Below are 13,841 nucleotides of genomic sequence, written 5' to 3' on the forward strand. Positions count from 1 at the left end.
GAATCAATACCCTATGCCGCGAATCGATGATCTTTTCGATCAAATGAAAGGAGCTGCTGTCTTTTCAAAAATTGACCTTCGATCAGGGTATCATCAGCGAAGGATTTCTGAAAATGATATCTCTAAAACTGCATTCCGGACACGTTTTGGGCACTATGAATTTACTGTGGTACCATTTGGGTTAACAAATGCGCCAGCCGTATTCATGAATCTTATGAATAGTGTTTTCCGTCAGTATCTTGATAAATTTGTACAAGTCTTTTTAGATGATATTCTCATCTATTCCAAGAATGAAGAAGAACATGAAGAGCATTTGCGGCTAGTATTGTCCTGCCTTAGAGAACGTCAGTTATATGGAAAACTATCCAAGTGTTCTTTTTTTCAGGAAAAGATTCATTATTTGGGTCACATCATATCAGGTGAAGGGATTTCAGTAGATCTTGAGAATGTAAAAGCGATCATGGAATGGCCAATACCGAAAAATGCACATGAGATACGAAGCTTTATGGTTTTAGCTGGTTATTACCGGAGATTTGTGGAGGGATTCTCCAAAATCGCAAAGCCAATCACAACCCTTCAGCGTAAAGGTGTTAAGTATGAGTGGACCGAGGAATGTAATAAAGCATTCTCTGAACTCAAAAGACTACTCACCAGTGCACCAATCCTAAGAGTCCCCGATATGGGCAAGGACTTCACGGTATGTACTGATGCATCCAAGCAAGGGCTGGGTGCAGTGTTGATGCAGGATAAGGGAGTGATAGCTTATGCTTCCAGAAAGCTAAAACCTTATGAAGAACTCTATGCTACTCACGATTTAGAATTGGCCACTGTAATGCTAGCTTTAAAGATCTGGAGACACTATCTGGTGGGACGAAATTTTACACTTAAGAGCGACCATCAAAGTCTACAATATTTGTTCACCCAAAGAGACTTAAATGCCAGGCAAAGGCGATGGAGTGAATTCCTAAGTGAATATGACTTCGGAATATCATATATTAAGGGAAAGGAAAATGTAGTAGCCGACGCCTTAAGCAGGAGACCCCGGATATTTTCCCTCATACCCATTAAAGTGGACTTAAGACAACGAGTACTAGATCGTCTTATAAAAGACAGCTGGTATTTAAAGGTGAGGGCAAGTCTTGAGGGAATTAAGGCAAAAGAATCTAAGTTTGAGGGTTATGAATTAGAAAGCGATGGGATCTTACGATTCCATGGAAGGATGTACATTCCTGATGATAAAGATCTTCGAGATACCATCCTTAGGGAAGCTCACAAAGCAGTATATTGTGCTCATCCTGGAGTAGGGAAAATGTATGCGGATACCAAGAAACTCTTCTTTTGGGCAGGCATGAAGCGTGATATCACTCAATTTGTTGCAAAATGTATGGAATGTCAGCAAGTAAAGGCAAATCATTGTCACCCAGCAGGCCTCTTACAACCCCACGACATTCCTATGTCTAAATGGGAGACCATTTCTATGGATTTTATCACTGGACTACCTCTTACTTCTCAAAGACACAATGCCATTCTGGTAGTGGTGGATAAATTAACAAAAAGCGCCCATTTTATTCCGGTAAGAGATACTTATGATGTTGCTGACGTGGCTCGAGTATTCATAAATGAAATTATCAGATTTCATGGAGTACCTAAGAAGATTATATCCGATAGAGATTCGCGATTCACTTCCAGATTCCGGAAGTGCATGCAGACAGCCTTAGGTACTCAGCTAAATTTAAGCACGGCTTACCATCCTGAGACTGATGGGCAAACTGAAAGAGTAAATCAAGTACTTGAAGACATGTTGCGAATGTATGTAATGGATCAGCAATCACACTGGGAAAAGTATTTACCCTTGGTTGAATTCACATACAACAACAGTTACCACAGTTCGATTGGGATGCCTCCATTTGAAGCTTTATATGGCAAACCTTGCAGAACACCGTTAAGTTGGGACAGGTTAGAAGATCGAGTGATAATAGGACCAGAATTAATCCATGAAATGGAAGAGCAGGTCAGACAGATTAGACAGCGATTAAAGGAAGCACAGGATAGACAAAAGAGTTATGCTGATGCTCACCGAACTGACAGGAGGTATGAAGTAGGGGACCAGGTCTTCGTCCGCATCAAACCAAATAAAAGTACTATTCAATTCGGAAAAGGGACAAAGCTGTCACCCCGATTTATAGGACCGTTTAAAGTCGTGGAAAGAGTTGGACCTGTTGCCTATCGTCTTGCCCTGCCACCCCACCTGCATAGAATTCATAATGTATTTCATGTTTTTGTATTAAGACATTATGTAGCTGATCTATCTCATAACATCCAGTGGAAAGAATTGCAGGTATCGGACGAGGGAGTCATAACGGTCGAACCTTTACGTATACTGGAACGTAGAGTTCGACAGTTGAGGAACCGTCTGGTGGACCAAGTTAAGGTCCAACGGGACAAGTATAGTCCTGGATCAGCAACTTGGGAAAATACAGAGGACATATGTCAGAGATACCCTAACTTATGTCCATTTTGAAGAACTTTACAATATGTTTTGTATATATTTACTTCACTACAGTCAAAGGCTCAAAAACATTTTGAATGATTATGGATAAACATGAAACTTTATGGCGTAATATATGTTTAAATTTCGGCTGGTACATGGATACCAAAATAATATATGTGGTTCGTTTTACTAAATTATAGTTGTCAAATAAGGTTAAAGGCCGTTAAATGATTTTACTTCTGATAGAAATTAAAACAATACAAATCTGTTTCATTTATGCATGTCAAAAATGAGCAACTGAAGTGGAAGACAGGAAGTGAATACATCCTAAATAAAAGTCAAACTACATGCATAGAATATGACAAATTATGTTATGCTGTAGTATCATATGTAAAGAATACATGAGTTATTTTGAATATGCTGATGCACATTTTACAAATGCATGGGTAAGTGTATGATTGCAGATAAACTATGATTGTCGATAAATGATCCAATTTCCAGGATGACCACGTGATGACAGAACCTCAGACCGATTAAAGCTCAAAGTGATTCTATGATAGGGTAGTAGCCCTAATTTTACTGGGAGGGGTGGAGGTGTTACCCACCGTTTATCCTCCGAACCCTGGAGTCATGGGAGGACTGTGCGAGTCACGCTCCCCTAAACGTGTGATGATGACTGCCGGATGCCTACTGGGAATCAGGTCGGTATAGCCGACGCTGTTACCTTCGTGTTATGAATGGTTAGGTCAGTAAAATTGACGCCATGGCATACTCTAGTAGAGGACGGATAGGATGGGAGCAGAAGAGATTAGGGAGGATAGGATGAGTTTGAATAGCTTGGGGACCTGGATAGAAAAGGTCATGTCCATTAAAACCTTGAACCTAAAGCTCTAACTTCGGGACAAAGTTTTCAGAAGGGGGGATGTATGTAACGACCCATTAATAAAATTTTAAACTTTAAACTTTATAATATATATATAATATATATATATATATTAAATTTTATAAAGTATATAATTAGACTTTATAATATGAATTTATAAAACATATCATTAAACTTTATAGCATATATAATGTAAATGTTATAAAATATATCACTTAAACTTTATAGCATATATAATATAAATGTTATAAAATGTGTCATTTAACTTTATAACATTTATAATGTAAATTTATAAAAGATATCAGTGAACTTTATAACGTATATACAGGAAATGTTATAAAACATAAAGGGAATTTATAAACGTAAATCTAAGCTGTCCTAAAGAATCTATATATATACCACAGTCCATTAATAAAGACGCGTCCAACCAACTGAATACTTATTACAGAGCGCAGAGGACAGTAAGAAAATATCTGAGAGCCATCAATGCGTGGAAGGCGGTGGCTGCAAGTGGGAGGGCGGCCACCGCCAGGCCGGTAAATAAATAGCAGAGGCCTGAACCGAGAGAAGGGGGGGAAAACAAGAGAGGAGCAGAAAGAACCAGGAGCAGAAATTCACCAGGAGAAAACCAGGAGGAAGTTAATTATCCATTGGAAGAGCTTTAAGCTGTTTGAGGTTCTGGGCACGGAGGGACAGAGAGCTTCTGTTGTGAAGTTTTCTGGATTGAGCAGCTAGGTTTGCTCAATCTGGCTGGGTGGTATTGGTCTCCCGGAGACTGGATCAAAACATCCACGACAGCACCAGCAGAATCAGCCGCAGTTAAGGTAAGTACAAATTTAAATTCTTTAGGCTTTCTGTACTTCAGATTCTAGTTACTGTTTTTGGTCATTACAGGTTGGACGATCCACCAGATGGATGTGAAGACCGCATTTCTCAATGGCTTCATATAGGAGGAGGTGTACATTGAGCAGCCACAGGGCTTTGAGGTGCATGGGAAGGAGTCCCATGTGTGCAGGTTGAAGAAGGACCTTTATGGGCTGAAGCAAGCTCCCAGAGCTTGGTACTCCAGGATAGATACATACTTGCAGGGGATGGGTTTCACAAAGAGTGAGGCAGATCCGAACCTTTACTTTATTGTGATTGGTGAGGAGCCTCTCATTCTGGTGCTGCAAGTGGATGACTTGGTCATTACAGGCGCAGAGAGACTCATAGAGCACTGCAAGAGAGATCTTGCGGCGGAGTTTGAGATGTAGGACATCGGCTTGATGCATTACTTTTTGGGTTTGGAGGTGTGGCAGGAGGAGGGGCATTTCTTCCTAGGGCAGGGGAAGTATATTGTGGACATCCTTAGTAGATTCCACATGGAGGATTGTAGACCCATGTCGACACCGATGATCACCAACTGGAAGAAGCTTCATGCTTCGGATTCCGAGTTGGTGTATCCACCCTCTTGCAAGTCGTTCCAAGTCGTTCCACCTCCTTGTACCTCTGAAACCCACTCACTCTGCCTCTAGACAACAGATCCTACCTCTAGAAACTGAAACGTGGTCTCCTCCAGCAACTCACACTAGGAAATATGGCTAGTCGCACTAGCTGTAGTGGCATCCTCTGTAGATGAGTTTGGCCCCCTCTTCTTGTCTCCCTGACACTAGAAAATACTGAGGAAATCTTCCTCTTGATCTCTGCTCCCAAATCTCTATTGATCCTTTTGCCTCTGATGTTTCCCTAGCTTCAACTATGCCCTTGCTAGATACTTGCAACTGGGTAGTCAAATTGCTCACAAAATACTTGATACACTGATGCCTTCTTCAAACCCTTCGACTTGCTCTTATAATTTCTCATTGGAGTCTCAACGGCCACAATTACATCTCAACCGATGGCTCAGATCATCTTGATCTCATCAATAGAATTCTCTCGAGCAAAATCGAACTTTCTTAATTAATTCACTTTAATTAACCAATTTTCCTAAGCTAGAAGTAGGAACATTTTAATTATTGACTAATTAAGGTGTCTCCGAGTCTTTTCTAGCGAAATCGTTTCTAGATTTTGGAAATCTCATGTTCCTTAGCCTCTTAGACATCATAGAGACTAGAACACATGGCCGTTGCTACCCCAAACATAAATAACTAACAATAGGTACTGATTAGACCCAGGGGATCCAGTTGATGAGCGAAATGTTCTATTAATTAGAGAGAGCAACTTCTATAGGCTAAAGGGCCAGCCTATTCAAGCGATGACATGAAGCAGAGAAGTGACAAAGGAGTAAGTAGCTCCAAAGGTTGAGCAGCTCAAAGGGAGTCAACCTTCAGTTTCAGAAAGGGAGGAGCGGTCGTGGTCGACAAATTCCTCCAAATTTGTCAAGGAATCTTGGTACAAGATGAACTTACAAGATGTTCAAGAGTAGAAGGCTTCAACGAACCAGGCCAAAGAGAGCAAAGACTTCAAGGATATTTCCAAACTAGGTGGCAGGGAAGGATTCTAGTAAAGAGGGAGTATCCATAGCAGCAGACGTAGTTCGAGGATCGAAGTCAATTTTAGGTTGCAATAGAACCTCCCTTGCTATGAGGGAGTCTCAATGATTGTAGCTTGGGAAAGTACTCTACACAAGCCTAAGTGTCTAAACATGCAAAATTCGCCTAAGGATCTCCTTACGACACTAGATCTAGTGGGAGAGAGTTGCATTTTAACTTACCTTAAGTTCAACTTAAGAAAAGCACATAATTATTATGTTGGCTTAATATCAAGTGAAGTGAGATCTAATCTCAGTAGTCAAACACTTGGGAAACTATGGTTAGGGATTTAGATCTATGTCAAGATATAAAAGCAAGGCTAGGGAGAATGAGAAGACACAACATACAAAAACACTATAGTATCCCCGAATAGAGATTTTAGATAATTAACAATATTTCCAAAATGAGGGCACAACAAAATCTGAAATTTTATTTGCATATAGAAATCAGAAATTAGAAATATGAAGATTACTTGCTGAAATAAACACAAATCTGAAACTGTCCTCTGAATTTTATCTCCAAATCAACCTCCAAGTTTGATGAACAATTGCAGCCCAGAAAAGATGACGTGATAGGGTCTCACAAACTAAAGCTCTTCCACCAAAACACACCCTTTTGACTAGGTGGGGGGGGGGGGGGGGGGGGGGGAGGCATATGTTTATCCAGAACTAGGGATACTCAAGGTTGTTAGACCTTAAGCCCAATAATGCAAAATCCTAGAATAGAGAACTCACAACAACAACTCCCAGCTACCAAACCGACCTTCTCCTTTTATCAACTATTGAAGTCAAATTATCCATGCAAGACTTTTTCTTCAACTCATGCGCATTAGTGAGACTCAAGGTGATGTGTAGGTGCGCCTTGTCAACTTGAGGACAACCCAAAGTAAAGTGTTCAAGCACTAGAGTTAAGAGACAGTTTCAAGGAGATGTGTATTGTTAACTCACTATTCTTCTAGGAGTTCTCTTCCATGCATTTTGGTTAACTGATGGTGAACTAGGATGACATGGCTAAGGGAGCATGCTTGAGTTCAACTGAAGTAGAAGTGGAGAGAAGAAGCATGCGCCCAATCTAGTGGAGATACTCTAGATCTAACTCATGTCAAACTATTGTGAAGTAGGAGAGAAAAAGGCATACGCCTAGTTAACTAGACTACATTCTCAATTATCCCCCCATGCATGCATGCACTGTATTTAACTCTAAGAAAAGTGCCAACTCATTCCTAAATCAGTGGATGCGTCTCAATGGTCTTTAGTTCACTCATGCATGCGCTACAAGTAACTCCCAATCATGCACAATCTTATCTATGCACACTAATATACATGCATGCACCCAACCTCAATGTGGCTCTGTGTCATTTTCCTCTTGGGTAAGCCAAGGAAAGGACAACCGAATTGGTTTTAGTTTTCATGGTTTGAGTTGGGGACAATTTGAGTTAGGGACATTACAAGCATGAGATTGAGAGAGGGGTCTCGGTGAGTGTGTTGGGTCTAGGGGGCGGGGCAACAAGGAGATCCAGATCAACCAAGGAGCACTTGATCATTTGGATCAAATCCAATTCTTCTTGTTGGAATGTGCAGACCAGAGTGAAAGAGTAGGCATGAATTACATTTCATTAAAGATGATACACATATAACATTTTGACTATTGGATTCAACTTCCAAGGCTTCTTGGACTTCCAATAACTATCCACATTCCACACCTGAACCCTAATAGATTAGGTGTCCAACATTCCCCCCCATAATCTGAAGGGGTGTATATGAGTCCAAGAAGAGAGCTAAAGGGAAAAAATCCATGGAATCCAATGGCTAGACGTGCTCTCTGAAATGGCAGTTTAAGGAAGACCAAAAACCAAATGAGGTAGAAGAAAATGAGGTCTCTACCAACAGTGGTTTAAGGTTGGTGCCTGAGAACAATTCAGGGTGACAGGGTGATGCTAGGGCAAGTCATAGTCTGCGCAAGGCATTGAAGCGTATGTCCAGTAGCAGCTGATAAACAGGGTGTTGGAGGACTCATCAGGTTGAACACTGATATCAGGGCATGGGAGCGTCCTTTCAGTTGCAATTGGTAAACAGGGCATAGGAGCATCCTACAGGTTGGAGCCTGTAAACCTCGTAGTTGGAGCCTCCTTCAATTGAAGCTAAAAGCTTGATGTAATTATTTTTTAAAGATAAATATTAACAAGCATTTGGTGGTTTTTGACCCAGAGGGGGTTTTCCACCTAAAAATCTGTGTCTATTGTCTTTATTACTGCGCATTGTTGAATGGTGTTGTTTACTATTTATGTTGAAAGGTTGAACATAATTAATGCTCTGAAAGACTAAAAATAATAAATGATAAGAAATATTGATTCACCCCCCTCTCAGTGTTTCCAAGAGCATCCACCTCATTGTTGTGTCTTAGTCTGGCTTTTGTCTTGTGAATCCTCTCACAAGACCTGCTAGATTTCGAGGCAACAAGCCTCTAGATAAACCTCAGATATTTCAGCATGATAACTTGTTTACAAACCCTAATCTAACAATACATTTGAAGATGATATTTGTGGGAAGTACTTCAATGCCTTTTGCATTAGAAATTGCCCAATGCGATACTCTTATGGCTATTTTACCTATGATGATGATCTCACTTGATTTTAAGAGTATGTTTCAGATGCTTTCTCTCAAGTACAACTATTATCCCTTGAGGGATTGTATAGGATATCTCCAACACTTTAGAGAGCACGTTCAATCCCACTTGATAACCCTTCTGCACATTAAGGTCAGGATGTTGACCACTTTTTGAGGAGCGTTGACCTTGGTATGTAACTAGCACTGATGATGACCTTCTCCTCTCCTTCCAAAACTTGGAATGCTACCCATTAAAGCCAGAGGGTTGCCTAGAAGACAATAGTACCTCAGAGACCAAAGGATGCCCCTAGGCTAGCATTGTACTTTCTCAATGGACGTTGCCTTGATTTTGACCCAATTTTATTATCATGATGACTTGAGTTCCCTCTAGAAGGAACAATACACCTTTCTATATGATGATGCCATACCCTAGCCATGTGATATGCCCCTCATGTCGCTTGGAGTGATGATGTCGGCTTTTTTGATGATGACGTATTGATTAGGAGGGTTTTTCTTCATCACTATACACTAGTTAATGAGGATATTTCTTGAGTGAGAAATACTCTTTTGACCATCCATGGCACATTTTGATGGAGATATTTACCTTTAGAGGATGACATATTTTGCTCATGCATGTCAACTAAAACGATGCCCCATCTATCCCTATTCCATACTTACCACTTTCCATCTTATATTATCAGCCCCTATTCCACCTCCCTTCTTCTGTTCAACCGACCATTGGTTCACTAGGATTTGCCATCCACACATCCTCATACTCGAGTAGGGCCTAGAAATGCACCCTATTAGGTTGATGCAACTAAAAGAAAAAGAAAGAGCATATGATGGACACAAGAAAAACAAAAGAAAAATAAAAATGTAAAAGATGGTCAGGCCATTTCAAGTTAGCATGTGGGCAAAAGCCAAGCATGAACTATACCTCTATCATATGGCCATAACCCGATTCCTAAGCCAATGTTGCCTTATCTCATAGAAGACAATGAACCCTTGCATGTCCCAACCCCTAATGGGTGATGAATTGCCCCATCCTAAAGGGGGTAATAACTGTCATACATCTCATACAAAGCAAGCTCTCATTCCTCAAGCTATGAGCAGTAATACAAGGAAAACCAAGAAAAAGTAAAACGCAATATAGAGGGATGGAAAAACAAAGGCCAAGATAACGCATGCATCCACGATAGCACCCTCCTCATATCTATACACCCATGATGAGTTATTCCATCATATCCGATCCCTTTAACCATGGCACTTGGCCATGGAGTCCTTTCCCCTTCTTTCCATCATTATTCACATGGCACTCATCAATTTAAGGGTGGACCAAGGACATGTCACTTTCCTTTGAGGGTTGAGAAAACCTAATAGGATCATCTATTAACCACTCCTACCTAGGGAGGTAACACCATTACGTGACCAAGGCCCCAGTTTTGAAAGAGAAGCCTCATATGAAGTGTTATTTTGCCCATTTCTTTCAAGCTTCATTCACTTAGATGCAATAATGATTGATGTACCTGATGGTGAAAGTTGTAGCACTAGATGTTGTGTGTAATTGCTAGGTGATTCCATCCATAGATCTTGGCAACTTAATTGGGGTCCAAGTCCTCTAAAGGGACATATTGACACCCACAGGTGATGCATTGAGAGCCATGAGACTCTAGACAATTATACAACATCATTCACAACCATGGGCACCTTCAACACCCACAACGTTCCTGCAATTGCTTTATTATTCATGGGATGATGCACTTAGACCAATATGCCCCCAACCGGCTTAGCGGTAATTACCTGGTGTGGTAGTTTATCCAAGGCCTAGATGAGGTTGAGACATGGGAGGGTAGAACCATCTTCAACACCCTCAACATTGGAGAAAAACTCGGCTTATTCATCACTTGGAGACATGAGACCCATTTTTGTGCCCCAAACCCACATTTGGGAGCTACAAGATGATTTTCAAAGATAACTAAGGGCCACCCCTAGACCTTGACTTTAGGAGCCCTCTACACTTGTTATGGCACTAGAGGAGCTCAACGCATTCCCTTGAAGGGGACACGATAGCATGATGTCAACATTTCGGCCCTCTTAGTGGAGATTTTATTATGTTTCACATTAGCTGGCTTGTGACCTTACTTGTAATTTTCCCAGTATTTTATGATTTGAGGGGCTTCTAGGCATAATTAGACATTAGTAGCACATGCATATATTGGATATCATTCATTTGCGATCTCTCATCATCTCATCACTTGGAATTTCGACTCTTTTGAGCAATTCACACTTTTCTCTTGTGGAGGATTTGGAGTATTCTTGATGCACTTTGAAATTTGGGGCTGATTTGGTTATCTTTGGAGCTATTCTTTGGATGAATGGAATAGATTCTTTGCATGTTATCATGTAAGTGTAACTAGGTGTTGAAAATTTATCTCTTACATGTGTAATGTGTGGAAGTCTTTTTATTCTAGTAATTGCAATTGTGCCTTGATTTGTTGAATATTTATTGAATGCTAATCTAGATGATCTATTGCATGCATTACTCAAAGATAACGTGTAAATGAAGGTCCTTAGTGGTGAACTCTTTGGTAGCTCTCCCATGAAAAACCCATCTTCCATTGCATAGGTAATTGTTGGAATTTTGCTTGCTAGGGCATCAAATTTCGACCTCCTTAGAATCTCTTTGGCTGATCTTACACATTGAGGACTCCATACTCCCAAGGAACAAGGGACCGGCCCATTTGGTTGGTCATCATATCTCAATTTTATCCATTTTATTCTTCTCTTTATTTCCGTCCTTTCAAGGCTAGGGTAGAGAACTAGGGCTTAGTGAGAAATTCTAAGGAAGAGGTATTTTGGTGGTTGGAGAGCCTAAACATCAAGAGGGTATGTTTTTCCACAAAACCTATCAATTTGGTGGGCATCCATTCCAATTTCATCCATAAATTATTTTTTGCTAGGTGTTTTCCCTAAGAAGGAAACCCGAGTTTTATTCCCTCAACTTAAGGACTTCCTTGAAGGTTTCATGAGCATTGGCATAGCTAATATACGTTGTAAGAAACCTTTTCTCCAAAGCCTTGACCTAGAGTTGCTCCAACACTCATCAAACTTATCAAACCCTAGGGCTTATGCCCTTATTTCGAAGCGTCATTATAGAAAGTGAATTGCTTACATGTGAATCCTTGAGCATAAACTGTCTTTCTTGAAGAGTTCCTAGTGAGATCATTTCACACATTAACCCTAGAATACCTATTATAAGTGATCTCTTTCTTATCGGCACTCTCCCATTGATGAAAATTTGTAAAGAGCAGTGGGTTAATGTTGTGGTGATAGTGGGCCACTACCCCATTGTTGCTTCTTGGTCTAGTTTACACATTGTAGGGTTTCCCTTTCTAAGTCTTGCTAGATTTTGTGGCAACATTTTTGGCGACATTGTTGGGGACACAAAGCATCTATTTCGTCCATAACAACAATATATATCCTCATTTGGTGACTCCATTAGAAGAACGAAGCCCTGGTTCTTCATTAAGCCTCAAAGTCAATGCTTGTTGGATGAAGCAAGAATCTTTCAAGGCATTTCAAGTTCACCCTAGCGACTCCGTATTTGAATCTTATGGAAAATTGGATGGCAAGAAATGGCTCACTGAAACGACCTATTTTATATGTTTCATGATGTCAATAGTGGCCAAGAGGAGCTTGATTCCCCTCTTAATGAATCTCTTGGGAGCCATAAAATTGAGGGGCCTCCCCAATGCCATGAAAGGGAGTTTTGGTTCTTCCCAAGATATGATGATTATAGCACACCTTTTTTTTCATCGATAATCAGGGTGATGTGATTGTGGATATGTATGAGCCATTTATCTCTCCTCATATCATAAGGAGGATATGCCCGAGCTTGCTCTTCATCGAAAGTTCATGAGCTTGGTCGTTGAATTCTCCATTCTTCCGTTTCAAGAAAGGTGGAGCAAGTTGGATTCCTCTTTTCCCTCCTCATCCATGATCCTTGATACATGGTATTCCTATGTTCCTGCTTCCCACCCTCACCATTCGTCAAGCATGTGATATTTGAGTGCCCTGCCTCATGATGGTTCATAAGGGAAGGTGTTTTATATTGATCTAATGATATGTTGGTCACATTGGCTATATGACTATACTTAGCTCATGCATTAAACGCTCCCATTGCATGGTAGTGTAGGTGCATTGCATGTTTCTTTTGCCTAGACAAAATCATCATATCATGTTCTCATGCTAGATTAGATTTACACTTAGCATAGATTTACGTTTTGTATGGATTATTTATTTTACGAAAAACATGGGCGATTATCGTACGCTCAATGCACATGCTCCCAAATTATCATATTGTAATGTGCAAGTTACAAGTCTGCAGTCCGAAGAGATTGCTAGAGTTCTCATGAACTCCCCATTCGAGTACATGGATCATGCACTCTATAGTGAGCTCATGTCCCAGTTGGAGCCAGATGTTACCCACCAAAAGTGGGTGACCCCTACGAGAAACTTGTCTCTTATTCATCTCTTCCAGTCGGCAGCCAACAGCGCCTGAGAGCCACTTTGTAGCCGATATGATGTGCCATTCATATCTTCGCCACCTACATCGGTCATATGTATCCTCGCCCATTTGTCAAGAGCACATGTTGGAAGGTGGGCTTCTAATCAAAAGGTACTTTATTCATTATGCAATCGGGTGCTTATGCTTGTTTGTATTTGGGCACGATGGCATGAATTATGGGGTAACTTGGAAGGAAGAAGTGTCTTGGTCGTTGTATTGTTCCTTCAACTAAAATGGTGGGTTAATTTTCACTCCTAGTCTAGTGGGACCTCCCCTAATGGCCTATGGCTTTAGGAAGGGGCACTACTTGAGAAGTCATCATTGAAATAGCGTAGCCCCATCTATAGTTATTCCATACTTACCACTTTCCATCTTATATTATGAGCCCCTATTCCATGTCCCTTCTTCAAGTCAACTGACCATTGGCTTACTAGGATTTGGCATCCACACATCCTCATACCCGGGTAGGGCCTAGAAATGCGCCTTGGGAGGTTGATGCAACTAAAAGAAAAAGAAAGAGCATATGATGGCCACAAGAAAAATAAAAAGAAAAATCAAAACGCTGGCCAAGGAATTTCAACTTAGCACGTGGGGAAAATCCAAGCAGGAGCTCTACTTCTATCATAGGGCCATCACCCGGTTTCATGGCCAATGTTGCCCTGTCTCATAGAAAACAAGGAACCCTTGCATGTACAAACCCCTAATGGGCAATTAATTTCCCTATTCTAAAGGGGATATTAACTGCTATACATCATACAAAGCAAGCTCCCATTCCTCACGCTAC

General features: G+C 40.7%; 1 long non-coding RNA gene across 2 annotated transcripts in view; it reads right to left on the bottom strand.

The window, feature by feature from the left end:
• LOC149216397 (uncharacterized) overlaps positions 1-13,841 on the bottom strand; it is a 259,951-nt gene that overhangs the window by 132,180 nt on the left and 113,930 nt on the right. The window lies entirely within an intron of this gene.

Source organism: Pinus tabuliformis, chromosome 1_1 (genome assembly GCF_031772625.1).
Source record: "Pinus tabuliformis cultivar Carrire ecotype Pingquan chromosome 1_1, CPIR1, whole genome shotgun sequence".
NCBI lineage: Eukaryota > Viridiplantae > Streptophyta > Pinopsida > Pinales > Pinaceae > Pinus > Pinus tabuliformis.